This window comes from Malaya genurostris, chromosome 2, assembly GCF_030247185.1.
Source record: "Malaya genurostris strain Urasoe2022 chromosome 2, Malgen_1.1, whole genome shotgun sequence".
NCBI classification, from domain to species: domain Eukaryota; kingdom Metazoa; phylum Arthropoda; class Insecta; order Diptera; family Culicidae; genus Malaya; species Malaya genurostris.
Window position 1 is genome coordinate 53,256,272 of NC_080571.1, and position 17,605 is coordinate 53,273,876.

Genomic DNA, 17,605 nt, shown 5'->3' on the forward strand with positions numbered 1-17,605 from the left:
GCGAAGGAGGAAAAAAACGTTGACAACAAAACACCCCGCCTGCTCGTTAACCACGTGAGTCACGACCGAGGAGAACGTGAGAAACGGGCTACTCGCATCTCACCCGCGGAGTGCCAACAACTACCAGTAGTCGTCGGTCGTCGTCCTCGCTCGTGGGCCAAGGATCTCCGAACAGGGTGAGTGAACATCGGGAGTGGATTGGCAAGTTGCCAGCCGCGGTCGAATCGTGTTCGTATCGTCCCGGCAGGCACCGTTCTGCCGTTAGTTTGTATTTGAACTTCCGTCAGCGTGGATGCGAATTTTGAACGACTGGACCGTTGGATGGTAGCCGCTGTTGTAAACCGTCGTTGTTGGAAAAATCACAAGTTTTTTTTTCGCTTTTCCCGTGCTAGACGTGAAATCTGAACGTTATACTGACTGATGTGTGTGGACCATGCCAGTCTGAGGCGGTGTGGCAGCATGTAGCACCACGAACCAACCTGGACTACCGTCGGTGACTGTTCCCGTTGGATTCAGTGTTTGCTCTTGTGGGATGTCGGAGAAAGCAGCGCTTTCTTAGTTGGTTCGCCTTTAGCAAAGTGTGAAGAATAATTGAAAATTAAAGAGTCCTTAACCGATTGAGAAGGAAAGCGTTAGGTGGCAAGGTTCGCCGTACGAACTCGAGTGGCTGTTATTTTTTCTTCTAAGGTGTGTGTGCACAGTTTAACGATACGGAAAAAAAACAGTTTGTTTTGATTGGAGGTGAGCTTTGGAGGTGAAAATTGTTTCCGTCTTGGTGACGATTTTGAAATGTGCTTTCTTGTTATTGTAGCTACATTGAAGAAAATTTAAGTGGAATCGTGAATTCGCGTCGGAGAAAAAAGGGGTTAATAGATTTCCCACAAATTCGAAAAACACGAAGGAAGGTTACATCAATAGAGAAGTATGTGTAAACATCCGGTACGAGTTGGAAGGGCGTACGAAAAGTGTTAACCGTTGTTGGGGGGGAAAACGAGGATTACGTGAAATAAAATTACAATACGGATTAAGTGATTAAACAAAGTGTTTTGGTAGCCAGCTCGGTCGAACGGTACACGGCAGCAGCAGAGCGAGAGGGTAACCCTTTCTGGTTTGGGCGTTTACTCAGTACTTTCCTCGAGAGGGGCGGTAAAACGCAGTTAATGTGTTGCTTTCATCGATCCGTCAAGTGTTTTGCGGAGTACACTGTGCCGGTCATTTAGTTCATGTGCACGGTATAATCCTGTTGCTCAAAGTTTCCGACAGTACTTCAGTCCAAGTAACGACCACAGTGAGGAGGAGTAGGGGGAATTGTTCGGCCGAAAAGAAACTCCCATCGAACAAGTGGAACCTAATCCTAAGAATAATAGGTACAGGGAAAATTTCACCTGCTCGCAGGAACAGCCTGGCGCGAGCCTATCAAAACAATATAAAACAAGCGCAAGAAACTGGCAGTGGCAGTGGCTGACTAATGCTTCTGATAGCATCATTATCAACGGATGGACATTTTGGAGTAGGCGGTACAAATCCTGCAGTGAGCATCCGCAGCCATTGAGGTAAGTAAAAGTTTCAATCCAGCAACCACGAGCGGCCTGCAGCTGGTGGCTTTTTGTTCTAGCCTCGCCCTAGCTTCAAAGTTCAGACGCAAGACAGATGGGGGTACGTGATAAGAATGTTGTCTCACTGCTGGAAAGCAGTTGGTAGTCTGAGCGGATTACGGTTTAAGCTTCTTCGGTGTGGCTGCCGGGTTTTGGGCTCGTTCGGTCCTACATGGACCTACGGAACGATGGAAGAGTACCCCGAACCCGGACTACAATGGAGATGATGTGTGTTTAGTTGTGCTGCTTAGTGGCAAAAACTCTTTGCTTTGCTCAAGAGCAAAGTTCTACCGGATGAACTTTCCGGGGTTGGTTGGGCTCTCAAAACTAGCCGGGTGTTAATGAAGGAAACATGTTGGGAAATACACGTAATTACTGTGGAACCCTAAAGTGTTCGAAACTGTAAGTGTTGAAACTTTCACTGTGTTTTACACTCGAGTATGTGGTGAAAAAGTTTCGGTTTGTTTGGCAATTATTCAATCTATTGCTTAAAGATCTGAAAAAATGGGATTTTATTGTTGAAAATACCATTTTTGCTAAATATTTCGGTGTTATTAGTTAGTTTTGATCAAATAGTTTATCGAAAAACGTGTCAAACAAAGTAACAAAAAAAAAACTCGATGACCTTGATAATTTATTCTGTACCTGCTTCAGGTTGTAATATTACAGAAATTTTCCTTTCCACGACAAATCATATATGAAATGATTCGCCTATCGCTGTTTACATTTCTTCGTGGAAAAAGTTTTTCCCTTTGGGTTACTCCCCCTGAGTGACTTCTTGAGTAAATGTTTATGAAAAATTTCCAATTGGAATTCGAAATTTTCAACCAAACAATCGTTTCTCAAGGCTATTGATGCTTCGATTCCTACGCTGCCATGCATAATAAACATTGCAAATGATTACAAACTTGCCGAAGTTATTTCTGGTTTTCGCCCACACGACTGTACCCAATTGAAGTGGCAGTTATTCAATGCTATTCTATTGACATGAGCTCAGGAAAGATCATTGTTGCTTTTATTTCTGTTGCTTTGCTTGTTTCTTATCATGTCTGTTTTAACTGAATGTAATGAGTTCTGCCAACAAATCTTCTGATTATCTCTTGATCAGTTGAATATATTATTATTATTATTATTATTATTCGTTTATTTAGAGCCTCGGCTTTAAACGTTTGGTCATTCGCCGAGGTGATATAGTGTTGGGAGGGGAGTTTGGGGATGAGTGGGATGGATAGGATTTATAATTACATTTCATTTGATATAGCTACATTGTATTGTTTATAATATATTGAAATATAATTCCTTTGATTTCCTTGTGGATGATCCAGTTGAATATATATTTATGTTTCGTTTTCAACTCATCAGTGCACTAGCAGTTCATGTGAAACTGCAAACGTCACCTAACGATTCTACATTAACCGTTAAAGTAGTGTCTAACACTTTTGAAAAAAAATTTTAGTAAAATATTTCAAGAATATTTTGTTAAACTTTGCTCGTCTCGGGATGTTACGGGCCTTTATTTTTTCTGTCTCATACTGCGAAGAGGCAAGTACTTGGTGCACGTATCCAAGAGTTCTGCTTCGATATACTACAAATTTGACGAAACTATTATGTTTTATTTTAACAAAATTCAAAGAAAAAATATGATTTTTCGAAAGTGTTAGACCCTATGCGCTCCTAGAAAAATAAATAGTGTCCATTATCATACAAAAACTACATCATCAATTATTTTCAAATCATTCAGTAAATAGCATTCAAGCAAACAGGTTGTGTTCCATTGTTACTGGCTCGTTAGTTAACGGCTAAGGAGTGTATCGAAAATAAGCTATCCACAAATTTTTCTTTCAAATTATGATAGAAAACGATATTTTATTCAAACTATAAATTGATCCTTTATTGTACGAGGTTAAACTTGAGCATAATGAAAACCGGATGAAATTTAAGTTATTTCTTCACGAATTTTCGAACTTTTGATCGAACGCTCTTCATCAAGTTCCGAACAAGTGTTGCATCGCATTTTTTAGACGCTTTAGCCCAAATTTTTTTGAACTCCTGCATGTTCCCACCTGCCTCACCAGTCTTCTTGAACACCCTCTTCACGATTGCCCAGTAACGTTCGATGGGTCGAAGCTGGGGGCAATTTGGTGGATTGATATTTTTCTCACCGAAATTTTTACCCTTTTCCGCAAGCCAATTGAGAGTGGTTTTGGTATAGTGAGCCGACGCAAAATCCGGCCAAAACAGTGAAGGTGTACTATACTTCTTATAAAAAGGCAGCAATCTCTTCTGGAGACACTCAGATCGATAGATTTCTGCATTTATAGTTCCGGTAGTGTAAAAAATGATTGACTTCAAACCACAGACACATATTGTTTGCCATACCAGTACCTTTCGACCGAATTTCTCCGCTTATATCGACCTGTCCGCATCGCTCACATCCTCCCCAACGACGACAGTAAAGTATTGTGTCCATCAAAACGCATGTATCCGGACACTGCAAAAGACGCGAATACAATTTCCGGGCCCTTGTTGCTGCTCGCTTCTTCTGTTCTACACTTTGTTTCGAGATTTCATGCTTCTTGTAGGTCTTCAGGTGATTTCGCCTCTTGATACGCTGGATCATTCCGACACTCGTTCCTGCTTTTTTGGCCAAACCACGTGTTGAAATTAATTTGTTCTTCATGATTAGAGATATCACTTTCTGGTCCAGTTTAGGGTTGAAAGAACCGGGTTTTCTGCCTCTTCCTGGTAGCTCATCCAAAGAATAGTGTTCCCCAAACTTATTAATGATGGTTTCAACACTGGCATGATGAATTCCAAACCGCATAGTAATACCCTTTTCGCTTCCTTTTCAATACGCGATATTTTGAAAACGCTGAATTTCAACCGCACAAGTAAACAAAGCTGACAGCCAAACGCACAGCATGCTGTGATCTGAGCATAAAACCATCACAAATACATGCGTACAACACAAATGTATGTGGATAGCTTATTTTTGATACACTCCTTATTATCGAGACAAAAACAACCTTAGCTGCAGGTAAAAACATGGAGCCAACCGCAAACGCAGCAAAGGGTGATGCACAGCCAATATTCGGAACGCTTCCGACTTGCAAGCAGATAAATAATTATTTTCAAATTTTGCTCACACTTTCTACATTTAAAATACTCAACCCCAACGTTTTCATTTTCGTTTTTTTTTACTTTAGGGACGTTTTACAGCTACAAAGTGCGGATTTTGAACAACCTCCAAAAATTTAAAAAATATCTAATAAAAACGTAGGGATATTTTCTATAATATAAACAGCGTATGTCTATATGACCATTTGAAGTACCATGGTTGAAGCACTGACAATAACGGTATTGTGTTAGGTTTGTAGTGTCATCATGTCGTTTTTAATTTTACCATCGAACTGTCCCATTCACTTCCGATAAGAACGAGGAAAGCTCAGTACGAAATGCTTTGAAATTGTAGGCATAAATTGTTTTTGGTTTTTCTGAGTAGCATTCTGAGTTCACTTTAGGAATTCCTCTCTATGTCGCTAAATTCGTGTCTGAAGGAATATCTTATATGTTCATTCAGGGGTAAGCCACCGCCAAGCAGACGTAAAGTTTCTGCTATTTGCAGAATACTTTTGGTTTGGCACCTAAGGGCCATGTCTGCTTAGCGGTTCAAATTGAACTGCCGAGTTCTGCATTAAGGGCTGAGACCAGCGTTTTTTAGGCTGTTTTAGATAGCTATTTTCACGCTTCAAATCTGATTTTCTCAGAAACGGCGACGAATATCAAAAAAACCCAACTGACAATCTCTTAGAAAATTAGTTTAGATTATTCTGTGAAAATTTCAGAATGATTCATTGACTTTAGCGGTTAGAAAAGTCTTTTTTCTGAAGGAAGCATAGCTGAAAACGCCGTCTTTCAGCTTGTTCATTAAATATCTCGCCTTCAAAAGCATGGATCAAAAATCTATCCTGACAATGTCTAGACAATTTAATTTAGATGCAATTAGTGTATAAAAACGCGATAAAAATGAAGTGAATGTCATTTTTGTGAAGGTAAATCGATTTCTATGGCGGCGCCATTTTTTCTGCCCCAGTTTCCTGGTAACGTAACGAAAAATGAGAGAGAAATAAAATCGGCTCAGAAAGGATGCCAAACATGCGGTAGCTTTATTGGATTTTATGTAATGTAATCAAACTTGTAACCGAAAATATCAAAACTTCCTTGGCCACCCGGCCACGTCGAGAGTCATTTTGCACATTTGCGAGAGAGCATGGGGGGAAATGTAATACGCAGAGCGAGCCACGTGGTTATACGCGACCTATTGGCCTCAGCCCTTAACCAGTTCAATTTAAACTGCTATGCACTGATGAGTCTAAGACGAAACGTAAACAAAATTCAAAATGTTGTTAGCTGGAATCGGTTATACGAAAGGAGAGTTGTTACATATTGATTTATTTTAAATTTATTTAAACAGTCATGTGCTCCAGGCTCCTAGACGACTGGAAAAATGCTTTTCTTATATGCATTATAATAATGCGAACACTCAGAAATTTTTTTCGGATGGTATTTCAGAACATGATGATTAATTTCCATACTAATATATAATGTATAATCACTTGAACATTTTTTAAATAAAGTCGTTTGTTGAATATTTTTCATTAAACATGACGAATTTCACTCTAAATCATATTAACAGTTGACAAAATTTGCAGATTAAAATGAAACTTTCTGGACATCTAGACTTTGTCCTAAAACGTAACATCGCATACTTTGGTTTTTTTAAATTGGTCTAAACTGCCTTATAAAAAGGGCTAAACTTTCAGTTTGGTTTAGTTTTTAATGCATCGATTAAAAGTTTTTTGATCGATTTTTTCTAGGCCTCGATAAGGATTTTTTTCAGTATTTTTATTGAAAAATTTGACTGATTTTATGGAAATCACTAGTATAACAGTTTTTTGTTGGGTTTATCATTTTCGACAATAGCTCTTTGAAAAAAATGGTTAAAAAAGTTTTATCCCTTTTCAAAAGATGGTATGGATAATTTTTTGAAAAACAAAGTATGCAGTGACTTTTTGACACAAAGTCTACATATCCAGAAAGTTTCATTCAAATCAGAGAAAGTGTTGCCAACATTTGTTTGAGCTGGCGCGAAATTCACCATATTTTTAGAGAAGATTTTTCATAACATAATTATTTTTTTATGTTTCGGTAGGGGTTTCAAGCCCTGAAACTTGTAACTCTTGTATACGAGCCTAACTACAATAATAAATATTTCCTGTCTATGTATTGAATTACACGGAAAATACTTCAACCCTTAACTGGAGGGCCTATTAGAGTGTTGTTTTTGTTGGAATGGAATACCTGATTAAAGCGAGTAATATTAAAAAACTGAACAGAGGTGATTTGAGCATATTTAAAAAACGGGAACTATTTATCTCGCAAACCGGGCACCTGATAATGTCTCCCCTGATCAAAATCATCCAGCTCTCGATGGTCAAGGCCATTCAGCACCTTGAATGTGAAAAATCAACAGAGCTTCGACAGCAATTATTGCCTCTCAAGCAAGGCGAACGGCGCATAAAAATTCACAGAAGGCAAATTTAGTTATGAACACAGAATTCTTCTTCACGGCGTTAAAGAACCACTTTGAATGCAAATCGGTTGAATACTAGTTTGGATTACCAGGCTTAGTTTGAATAGCGACGTCCATGCTATGCAAAATGCAAAGTGATTTAATGTATACGAAATTGTCGTCTCTGTTAGAGAAAGCTATGTTATACAGATCAAATTAAACATTGATCGTCATTTATTGATGTTTCGACCTCCAATTATCTCAAATATATAGTTTTACCTATTCGAGTTGATTCGAACTTATTTGCTGTGCCGGAACGGAACGGAAGGATTCCGACAAAAAAAGAACACTGACGGCGCACTGAAGGCACTTTTACTGAACCGTCACGGAACTGAAATGTGTGAATAGTCCTTTATGCGGACTAGTTCCTATTCTGCTCTTTATTTCAGAAGTAAGATTGAAACAGAGACATTGTTATAGTTGAGTTCTTTGAGTAACAGTTTTTCACGCAAAAGAAACCTGGAAAGTGAAATGAACTCTTTTTCGATAGGTCCCCTGTTCTTCTGTCGAACATTTTGAGTACCTAGTGAAAAAAAAACTTCCCCAAACACTTCTTGCATTTCTTAACAGTTTCATCCGATACTCACCCGAACCAGTATCGTCAGTAACCTTTCGGCTGGGGTAAATCGGGACAGCGGCATTGTAAAGCAAACAACTGATGCAATATTAATGAGGTTTCTGTCTTATACCGCACTTCTTGTGGGAAGTGTAAATTCACCTCCCACACTCACTCCGTTCCAGGGTTTCCAACCAGCTGCTTCGGGCTTCGAAAAAAAAAGGGTCCGACCAGGCCATTAGCCCTAATTGACAAAGTTTGTTGGAGTAACCGATGTACTGACCCGATTTTTCTTTTTTAATAAAATCGTTATGTTCAAATGGATGTACAATATTTTGCTGGTGGTTTAATCCTGACCTGTTCGAATGAGCTTCTTTCGTTTAGTGTTTATCAAAGAATAATTAAAACTGGGAACCAACCGGGGGCTGATCGCGAACTAGGTTCGGAATCAGACAAAAACTGGTGAAACCGGACCTAGTAAAGCTCACAACTTCCTAATTTGATTTCGTAATCTCCAACTTAACACACAATTTAACTTGGAAAAAAGTAATCAACTTCATTTCAAGGCTTCCAAATCTTATATCTTCAACGGGGCGCAAAATGTTTTCGTAACAAACACACTTTCTTAAATTGATTTCCGCCTTGAAAGCGCGGATTCATTGGAATCGTAAATTTCACCGACCGACCCAATTACCGGTTTCTAACGACAAATTCGAAGACGAGGACGACAACGACGAAGACTGGTGCCGATATGGCAATATATTTGGAATCACCTCAGTCCCACGCCTTGCGGCAACTGAATCCTCATTAGCGCAGTTCGAAACTCTGCTGCCTTCTTTTTCTTCCACCCAATCCGGCTGATGCTGATTGTTGACTGAGGGATGGCGGGGAGGGGTGAGGTGTGTTGACAGTAGTGACAGCTGCGCGACGATGGTGGCTGTGGAACAAACAAGCCAAACAAATTGCGCCAGCCAAGACACACTGTCATAAATTCCGGTGCTTCCCAATTTCACCGGCAGACAGGCAGAACGTGTCGCCTAAGTGAAAAGGAAGTTGAAACGGAACCGGGGCTGGTGAGAAGGGGACGCCGTCGTACAAATCGAAGACTGAACTGTATCTAGAAGCTGGGTATGTGTCGTGGGAAGTTGAAGATTTTTGTTAGATGGGAAGTTGGCGTGCAGCAAACAAACAAAAGAAAATGGACTTGAACAAATAAATTAAATGCTGCGGGTTCATTGGAGAGTAACGAAGTATCCTTGGTCTTGGTAAGTTTCTGTGAGATTATGCGGGGCTTTCGCATCTGCTGACGAGCATCACAGCTTCATTTATCGGGAAAGTTTTCTACCTTCAGCAGCTATTGCACAATGAAACTTCCGCGCAGGACAGATCAAATATTTTCTGTTGATAAATTGCAATTTTTGTGCAGTGGTGCCAAACCGGAAGCTCCAACCAATCCTGGTGGTCCATTTCCCAGCCCTAACACACCCTTAGCTAGTAAAATGAGTCTAGTCCTCCCGCCAATAATCCAATTGTGTAACTTATCTGGCTTGAAGCAATAAGCGGAACATTAAAAAAGTTCCAAACAACGAATTTGAATATTTGCTGCTTATCTCGCGTTGCCGAGATTCGCCTGCCAAGAACCATTAAAAACATTATTGGCCGTCGATATCTGGGTTCGCCTATCGGACGGAGCTCGTAAACCTGCCGTAAAGGGCGACCCCCCACGCTACGGGGTTTTCCATTCAGTCGGTCGCAATCCGAAAACCGTGGTTTGTACCACTAATAGAAAGCAAAAAAACAAATAACGAAAGATTAGAGCGAGAAAATGCTTTAATATTTCAGTAGCGTCTTGGTTTGGCGTACCGCCAACCGAGCCCATCTCCGCCGGATTTTCTCCCGGACCTGCCCATCAAACAACTACTAGGCATCAGGAAGCCGTGTGGCATCCGTTGGTTTTGGATTGTGGTGGCGCTGGGTGTGGGGCGGAGCCTCTGGAAACGATGTGGATAAAGGTACAAAACAAATGGATTTGCGTGCCGTCCGCAGTCGACGGCTCCTCCTCGAGGTAAGTGCTGTCGGCTGGCAATGGAGACACTCGGTGGCCACACAGACTTGTCGCTAGGCGTTAAGGGACCCCAAAATCACTTGCATAATTAATGGATAAAATATTTTCTTCAGGCTAAAAGCTGTTTACCTTCCCGTCGGAGGGAAGAAACAAGCGGCGTTCACAGAACCAAACAACTGCCTGTTTAGGGTGAGTGAGGGTATTTTCGGTGACCTTTAATCTGTTGATTTTCCTCCATGACAGCAGTTTGTTGTGGCTGCGTCTTCCGGTGTCGGTGCGTAGTACGTTAACAAAATCAAGTTATGACGATACCGAAGCGTATGGTCGGCGTAGCTGGAAATATAAAGAAAAAAAAATGCGAGTGTGTGTTTTTTTTACCGCTGGGCTGCAAACGTACATCAGATTGAACGGCGGTTTGGCGATTCTTAGGAAAATGTACGCAGGTGAACGTTTCGGTTGACATTGATTCAATTTGTTTCTGCCGAAAGACTTGATACTCGTTGACAGCGACAGGTCAAACCGCAAAGTAAACGAGGAAATGTTTGTGTGTAAAACCTCGCCAAGGAGTGGTTAGTGAAATACGAGACAGTTCATGTTTCTCCCGGGGTGTTTTGAAGTTGTTCGACGTGATATCTGCAGTTGCCACACGATTGGAAGCAGCCTTGCTGTAATTATGTCGTTCTGTCAAGAGCATTGCTTTATCGCTTTTCATTGAAATTTGGATATAATTGGGGTTATAAATCCAAAGTTATCAGAATGAGTCCGAATCATAGTTGTGTGAAAAAAAGTTGAAACGCTTACTTTGACTGAGCATATCTCAGCCGCTAGTGGTCCGATTTAAAAAATTGTATGATTATTCAAAAAAAAAACTTTTTAATCCATCACTAGATGGTGTGATGGTTCCTTTCTCATATTACTTATATGTCCAAAAATTTCACTAGAAGATTCTGTCAAGAATTTTTTTTTAATCTTGAACAAAATAAGAAACCTTCTTTGGGTATGAACTAACATAACCTTTTCAAGTTGTAAACATTTATGTCAAGTTAATACGAATTTTTCTTTATTTTGCATCGTCGTACTAAATGATTAAACACACTTTACCCTATAAGACTATAGGAACTTTTATTTAAGTTAGAGATGGTCGGGTCTCGGGTATTTTACCCGAAACCCGACCCGTACCCGTACCCGACGGGTTTTTGGTACGGGTAATAATTTTTATTTTCAATCGGGTACGGGTCGGGTACGGGTAAAAAAATTTACTACTGACTCGGGTACGGGTAAATTTTTTTTTTCTGATCGATTACCCGTCCATTTATACTTCACATAAATATGTTTACACGTTGACGAGAATTTTTTATTGCAAAACTGTTCTTCCGAAAAATAAACAATTTGATTCAAGGGGTTTTGACATTCGCGCCTAGGACCAGACCTGACAACTGGCATCTTTTTCCAGAAAAAAAATATTTCCTTACTTCATTTAAAAAAAAAGCGATCAATCATAGTTACGTGAAAAGTTATATGAATATTTTCCACCCTAATTTTTTTTATAACGGCCCTTATTACCGTTCTCACTTCCACTTTCACATTCACTTCACTTACATGTCACTTCACTTGATTTTACCTATTACCACGCATAGTGGAGTGATCACTGTGGTGGAAAAAAATTTTTTTTTTCATCAAAATATTGGTGGCGTGATGTTCATAATGGCATCAAGTTCATCCAAGTAAATACTTTTGTCTTTAAAGCGACTTCCGTAATCAGGACCTACATTCACTTCACTTGATTTCCACCGTGAAGTGATACTCATAATAAGGGTCACAGTCACTTCACTTGGTTTGCACCGTGTAGTGACACCGGTAATAAGGGCCAACATATTTAATAAGACACTGCCTGCTCTAAGACGTTGCGGTCAGACCCTACTTTTCACGTAGGTTTTAATGTACTGCCATATTAAAGATGTTTAATGCACAATCCAGTAAAAATTTTTTGATTCACATATAAAATGTAGTGTAGTACTCATATCAAATTCAGATACCAGAAAACTGTAATTTTAAATACTGGTTGAAGATTTTATAGATTTTCATCTAAATCATAAGGATTCTAACCATAAAAACATGAACATTTACTTATCTTCTTATTCTTCACTTCTGGGTGGTGTCACCTCACTTGAAATGACACCGATTGATGGCACAACAAGTTGGGCTATATTGCCAGTTAATTTTCGTTTCTTTTCACTGGACTACAAGTGAAAATCTCGATGCGTGACAACGTGGAGTCGCAAAAGTACGGATGAAAATCTTTTCTTGCGAAATACTCAAATTTTCACCGTGTTCACTTGTTGAGGATTCCACCGGAGGTGGTACAGAAGTTCAGTGGATGTAAAAACCACCAGCTACCGTTGACAGATCAATTTAAATCAAAATCATAATTTATTTTGCTTTGTAGTAAAAAATTGTAACAAAAAAAATTATTACGACGTATTACGACATTTTGGGTATTTATCTTCTCGTAAAATTTGAGTAGATATTACTTCCTTTTGTTGACATTTGTAAATGAGTATGAAGTACCAAAGACATTGAAAATCTATTCATGCTTCACAGTGTATTTGTATGTTTAAATGTAAACAAGCATTTTAATGTATTTTACTTACCAACTAGAGTCTGATACGGCTCGCTATCTAAAACACTTTATTTTCTCCATCCTGAATTTTGGTAAAATTTTCACTACTCATTCGGGTCGGGTACGGGTACAGGTAATTTTTAATCGGGTACGGGTAATTTTTTTTATTTTTTAACGGGTACGGGTAATTTTTTTTGCTGATCACTCGGGTACGGGTCGGGTTCGGGTATAAGAATTTCTATACCCGAGCATCTCTAATTTGAGCCTGTTTGTGGACATCGATCAAATTATCGCTGATAAAATTGAGTGAGTCTTGTTTTAAACTTTCTGAGCACTAGTTATGAAACCGGGAACTTCTAGAAAAACCGAAGTTGATTCATTTAGTAAGTACCTAATAGGGGAAAGCGTTCGGTTACCGGCACCCTTTTCTTTTAAGCTTATAACTTCAGACTAAGTGCACATTATGTGGACATATATACATAAATGGAAAGCTAAAGTTCCTAGCTAACAAATGAATAAGAAACTAAGTTGATTCAACCGATTGAAAAAAAACTTTATTATCAATTTTGTAAAGTGATAAACTTTGGCCATTTTAAAAAAAGGTGTTCGGTTACTGGCACCCCAAAAAATTTAGCTAAAAATGAAAATATATAGGTAAAGACTGCAATTATTCAAGGAAAAACCGGAATTTATTCTTTTCAGAAGCGTTTTGGACAAAAGTCTTCATTGTCTAATGGTGACTTCGCCTTGGTTCTCTTGGCCAATGATTTGGATGGTGGCGCCTTTGGGGTTGAATAGGCCGGTCTTCCACCGGCTTCGCGGGCTGGCATACGTTGCCGCAGTCGAATTTATTGGCTTTATATCCACTAAGCCACGTTTAATGGCATTTATCAGTGCATTAAAGTTCGTTTTCCTTGACTTGGACGATTTTTTTAAGTCGGCATGGCTAACAGAACCAGAGAACCAAAGTTTTTACTTATATGACGGATGTATTGAAACCGTCAAGTTGTTCACGTGTTGCATATCACCCGAGATGCCAGGTAATATAATAAGTTTAGCTAGCAAAAAGAAAATTTTTAAAGTCTGTAATTTCTGACGAATGTCTGCAAGCAATCGAAGTTTCAGAAGAAGTCTGTAAAAAATCTTTAGAGGAAAAAAGTGTTACATGTTTACTAAAAACATTTGATAATTTTACAGACAAATTTGCAGACTTGGCATCTCTGAATATCAGTGAAAATTTTTCGCGATTTTTCGAAAAAAATGGAATTCCGGTAACCGAAACCGGTAGACATTAAAAACTTAACAAAAACCTGTTTTAATCCACCTAGTGGTGTAATGATGCCTTTCTCATGTACATATAATATTGTGGTATTCTATTCGAAAAAATTCTCTTCGAGTTTTGAAAGAAACCAAGAGATTGTTTATGCATAACATACAGAATAAAAGAGTGCTTTGATTGCGTAAGCCATTCTTAAGACAACGAAATAAGATCACTATTATATGCACTTTCCAGAATCCGGAACCGGATACCGGAAACCAGGATAGCCGGAAACAGTTTGTTTAGTTGCCTACTGATAATGACTATCGATTTGTGTAGTTTTGAGACCAGTTTAGAAATTTTTTTACGTGTTTTGTTTCGCCGGTTTAAGTGACGGTGTACAATATTGAACACACTTTACCCTATAACTCCGGAACCGGAAGTCGGATCCGGATGAAATTCAGGAATTCTGTATGGGACCGGAAGACCTTTCATTTGAATCTAAGTTTGTGGAAATCGGTCAAACCAGCGCTGAGAAAAGTGAGTGAGATCCATTTTTATATATATGACCACTATTTCCGGTACTTCCGGAACCGGATACCGGGAACCAGGATAGCCGGAATCGGTTTGTTTAGTTGCCTACTGATAATGACTATCGATTTGTGTAGTTTTGAGACCAGTTTAAAAATTTTTTTACGTTTTTTGTTTCGCCGGTTTAAGTGACGGTGTACAATATTGAACACACTTTACCCTATAACTCCGGAACCGGAAGTCGGATCCAGATGAAATTCAGGAATTCGGTATAGGACCAGGAGACCCTTCATTTGAATCTAAGTTTGTGGAAATCGGTCAAACCATCGCTGAGAAAAGTGAGTGAGATCCATTTTTATATATATGACCATTATTTCCGGTACTTCCGGAACCGGACACCGGGAACCAGGATAGCCGGAATCGGTTTGTTTAGTTGCCTACTGATAATGACTATCGATTTGTGTAGTTTTGAGACCAGTTTATAAATTTATTTACGTGTTTTGTTTCGCCGGTTTAAGTGACGGTGTGCAATATTGAACAAACTTTACCCTATAACTCCGGAACCGGAAGTCGGATCCGGATGAAATTCAGGAACTCCGTATGGGACCGGAAGACCTTTCATTTGAATCTAAGTTTGTGGAAATCGGTCAAACCAGCGCTGAGAAAAGTGAGTGAGATCCATTTTTATATATATGACCATTATTTCCGGTACTTCCGGAACCGGACACCGGGAACCAGGATAGCCGGAATCGGTTTGTTTAGTTGCCTACTGATAATGACTATCGATTTGTGTAGTTTTGAGACCAGTTTATAAATTTATTTACGTGTTTTGTTTCGCCGGTTTAAGTGACGGTGTGCAATATTGAACAAACTTTACCCTATAACTCCGGAACCGGAAGTCGGATCCGGATGAAATTGAGGAATTCCGTATGGAACCGGAAGACCTTTCATTTGAATCTAAGTTTGTGGAAATCGGTCAAACCAGCGCTGAGAAAAGTGAGTGAGATCCATTTTTATATATATCACCACTATTTCCGGTACTTCCGGAACCGGATACCGGGAACCAGGATAGCCGGAATCGGTTTGTTTAGTTGCCTACTGATAATGACTATCGATTTGTGTAGTTTTGAGACCAGTTTAAAAATTTTTTCACGTTTTTTGTTTCGCCGGTTTAAGTGACGGTGTACAATATTGAACACACTTTACCCTATAACTCCGGAACCGGAAGTCGGATCCGGATGAAATTCAGGAATTCCGTATGGGAGACCTTTCATTTGAATCCTAGTTTGTCAAAATCCGTTTAGCCATCTCCGAGAAAACCTAGTGAGATTATTTGACACATACACACACACACACACACACACACACACACACACACACACATACATACACACACACACACACACACACACACACACACACACACACACACACACACACACACACACACACACACACACACACACACACACACACACACACACACACACACACAGACATTGCTCAGCTCGATGAACTGAGTCGAATGGTATATGACACTTGGCCCTCCGGGCCAATTTTCACTGGTCGGTTTTTCAAGTGATTGCATTACCTTTCTATATGAGAAAGGAAAAAAAACTTTGGTTGCGTAAATTTTGATAACATCCGGTATTAAATCACGATTCCACCTAATAAATATTCAATCCACTTACCTTTTCGATTGATGCTTTTCAATTTATGATACTACAAAAAAAGTCATACAAAACTTTTGTGTTGTTTTTCACGCAATTAAAATTTGTTTTAAGCGCAGCAAAAACTACAAGCGTCTGTTTGCTTTGGTATTCGGCACAAAAAGAACGTGCTGCTATTACACACACGCATGACATTTGTCGGAACGACGCTATATGCTTTCTGTCAAAATTTACGGTGGGGTGCCGGCAACCGAACATCTTCCCCTATAGCCTACAAATTGAATCAGTTTTGAGACAAACTTAGAAGAATTTTACCCTTTCTTGCATCGTCGCTCTAAATGACGGTGTGCAAACAAAAACACACTTTACCCTATTAGAGCATGATGAAATTTAACAGCAACCTATGGGACTACGAAATTCTTTATTTTTTATTTTTTTTTTTTTTCAACAATTTTTATTCAGGCCAATTTGCGTATAGCTTTACGTGGCCGATTTACCCATGTTTTTGTTACATAAAATTATTTTTTTATTGTTGGATCTCGTTGTCACCCTTCTTCTAGGGGGAGAGGAGCTTCCATTTCCTTCTAGCGAAGATTGGAGGTCGTTTTGTCCGTTGCTCGTATCATCCATTGCTATATCGTTGGAGTTGTGAGCGGTTTCCGTTTCCTTGTTTTCGTTGTTGATCGCCGTATTGGGTTCATTTGCAGTTGCCGCAGATGCGCTTTGTACATTGATTGCAGTTGATAGTTGGTTAGATGGTGAAGGTGTTTTTGAAACAGGAGCACTGCATTCACTAGTTTCCGTTGTTGAGCGGTTGTCCTTGTTTTTGTTTGTTTTGTTTGTTTTCGCAGTTTCAGTGCAAGGTTTGCCGTAGTGTGCAGGTTGTTCACAAAACTGACATGTAACCAATTGATTTTCATACGTAATCAACGTTTTACACGGATGTATCCCGTCTTGACCACAAATGATGTAAGATGGAATTGCTTTACGTAGTTGCATACGTACCACTCGCACGCCATTCCGGATACCCGGGAAAAAATTCCGCCATACTTCCTTTTCGATGGAAAGAACTTCACCGTACTGCGACATACATTCCCGAACATACCCCTCGCTGGTCTGCGGGGGAAGGTCATGCACGCGTACTTCTATGGCATTGTCCACCATGTACACAGGGATTTTATATTTAACATTGTCATGATCAATACTGTGCACCCCGTTATTAACCGAAGCAAATGCAATTGCATCTTTTTCACGTTTGAACATAATGTACACACAGTTCGACGCCTTGTTGAATTGAATCTCACTAACATCATTAACGTTTAGATGCATTCGTTCCTTAAGCAAGATTTCAATTTCGGTTGCTGCAGGTCTAACTTTGCAGCGCTTGAAATCAATACAAATTGAATTTGGCCTTGTAGGCCAAGTTTCAGGCTTTGTTAAATCGTATTTGCCCATTTCGTACACTCTATTGTTCACTGCACTGTATTGTCTTTGTTTCTGTCGTCGCGACCGTAAGAAATTTTGGACTGCGTCGGATGCGTTGCGAGCACGAACTGGAAATTCTTTATTTAATGAGTGACATTATTTGACACATACTCGCACACATACCCGCACAGACACATACATTGCTCAGCTCGATGAACTGTGTCGAATGATATAGAACACTGGGCCAATTTTC

General features: G+C 39.6%; 1 protein-coding gene across 2 annotated transcripts in view; it reads left to right on the plus strand.

Annotated features, from left to right (window-relative positions):
- The first annotated feature begins 258 nt into the window (after positions 1–258).
- The window catches only part of LOC131431176 (hemicentin-1-like), a 400,232-nt gene continuing 382,885 nt past the window's right edge, over positions 259–17,605 (plus strand). For both annotated transcript variants that reach the window (XM_058596735.1, XM_058596736.1), the window contains exon 1: positions 259–1,553. The gene's annotated coding sequence lies outside the window, so the exon portion shown is untranslated. The remainder of the gene's footprint in view (positions 1,554–17,605) is intronic.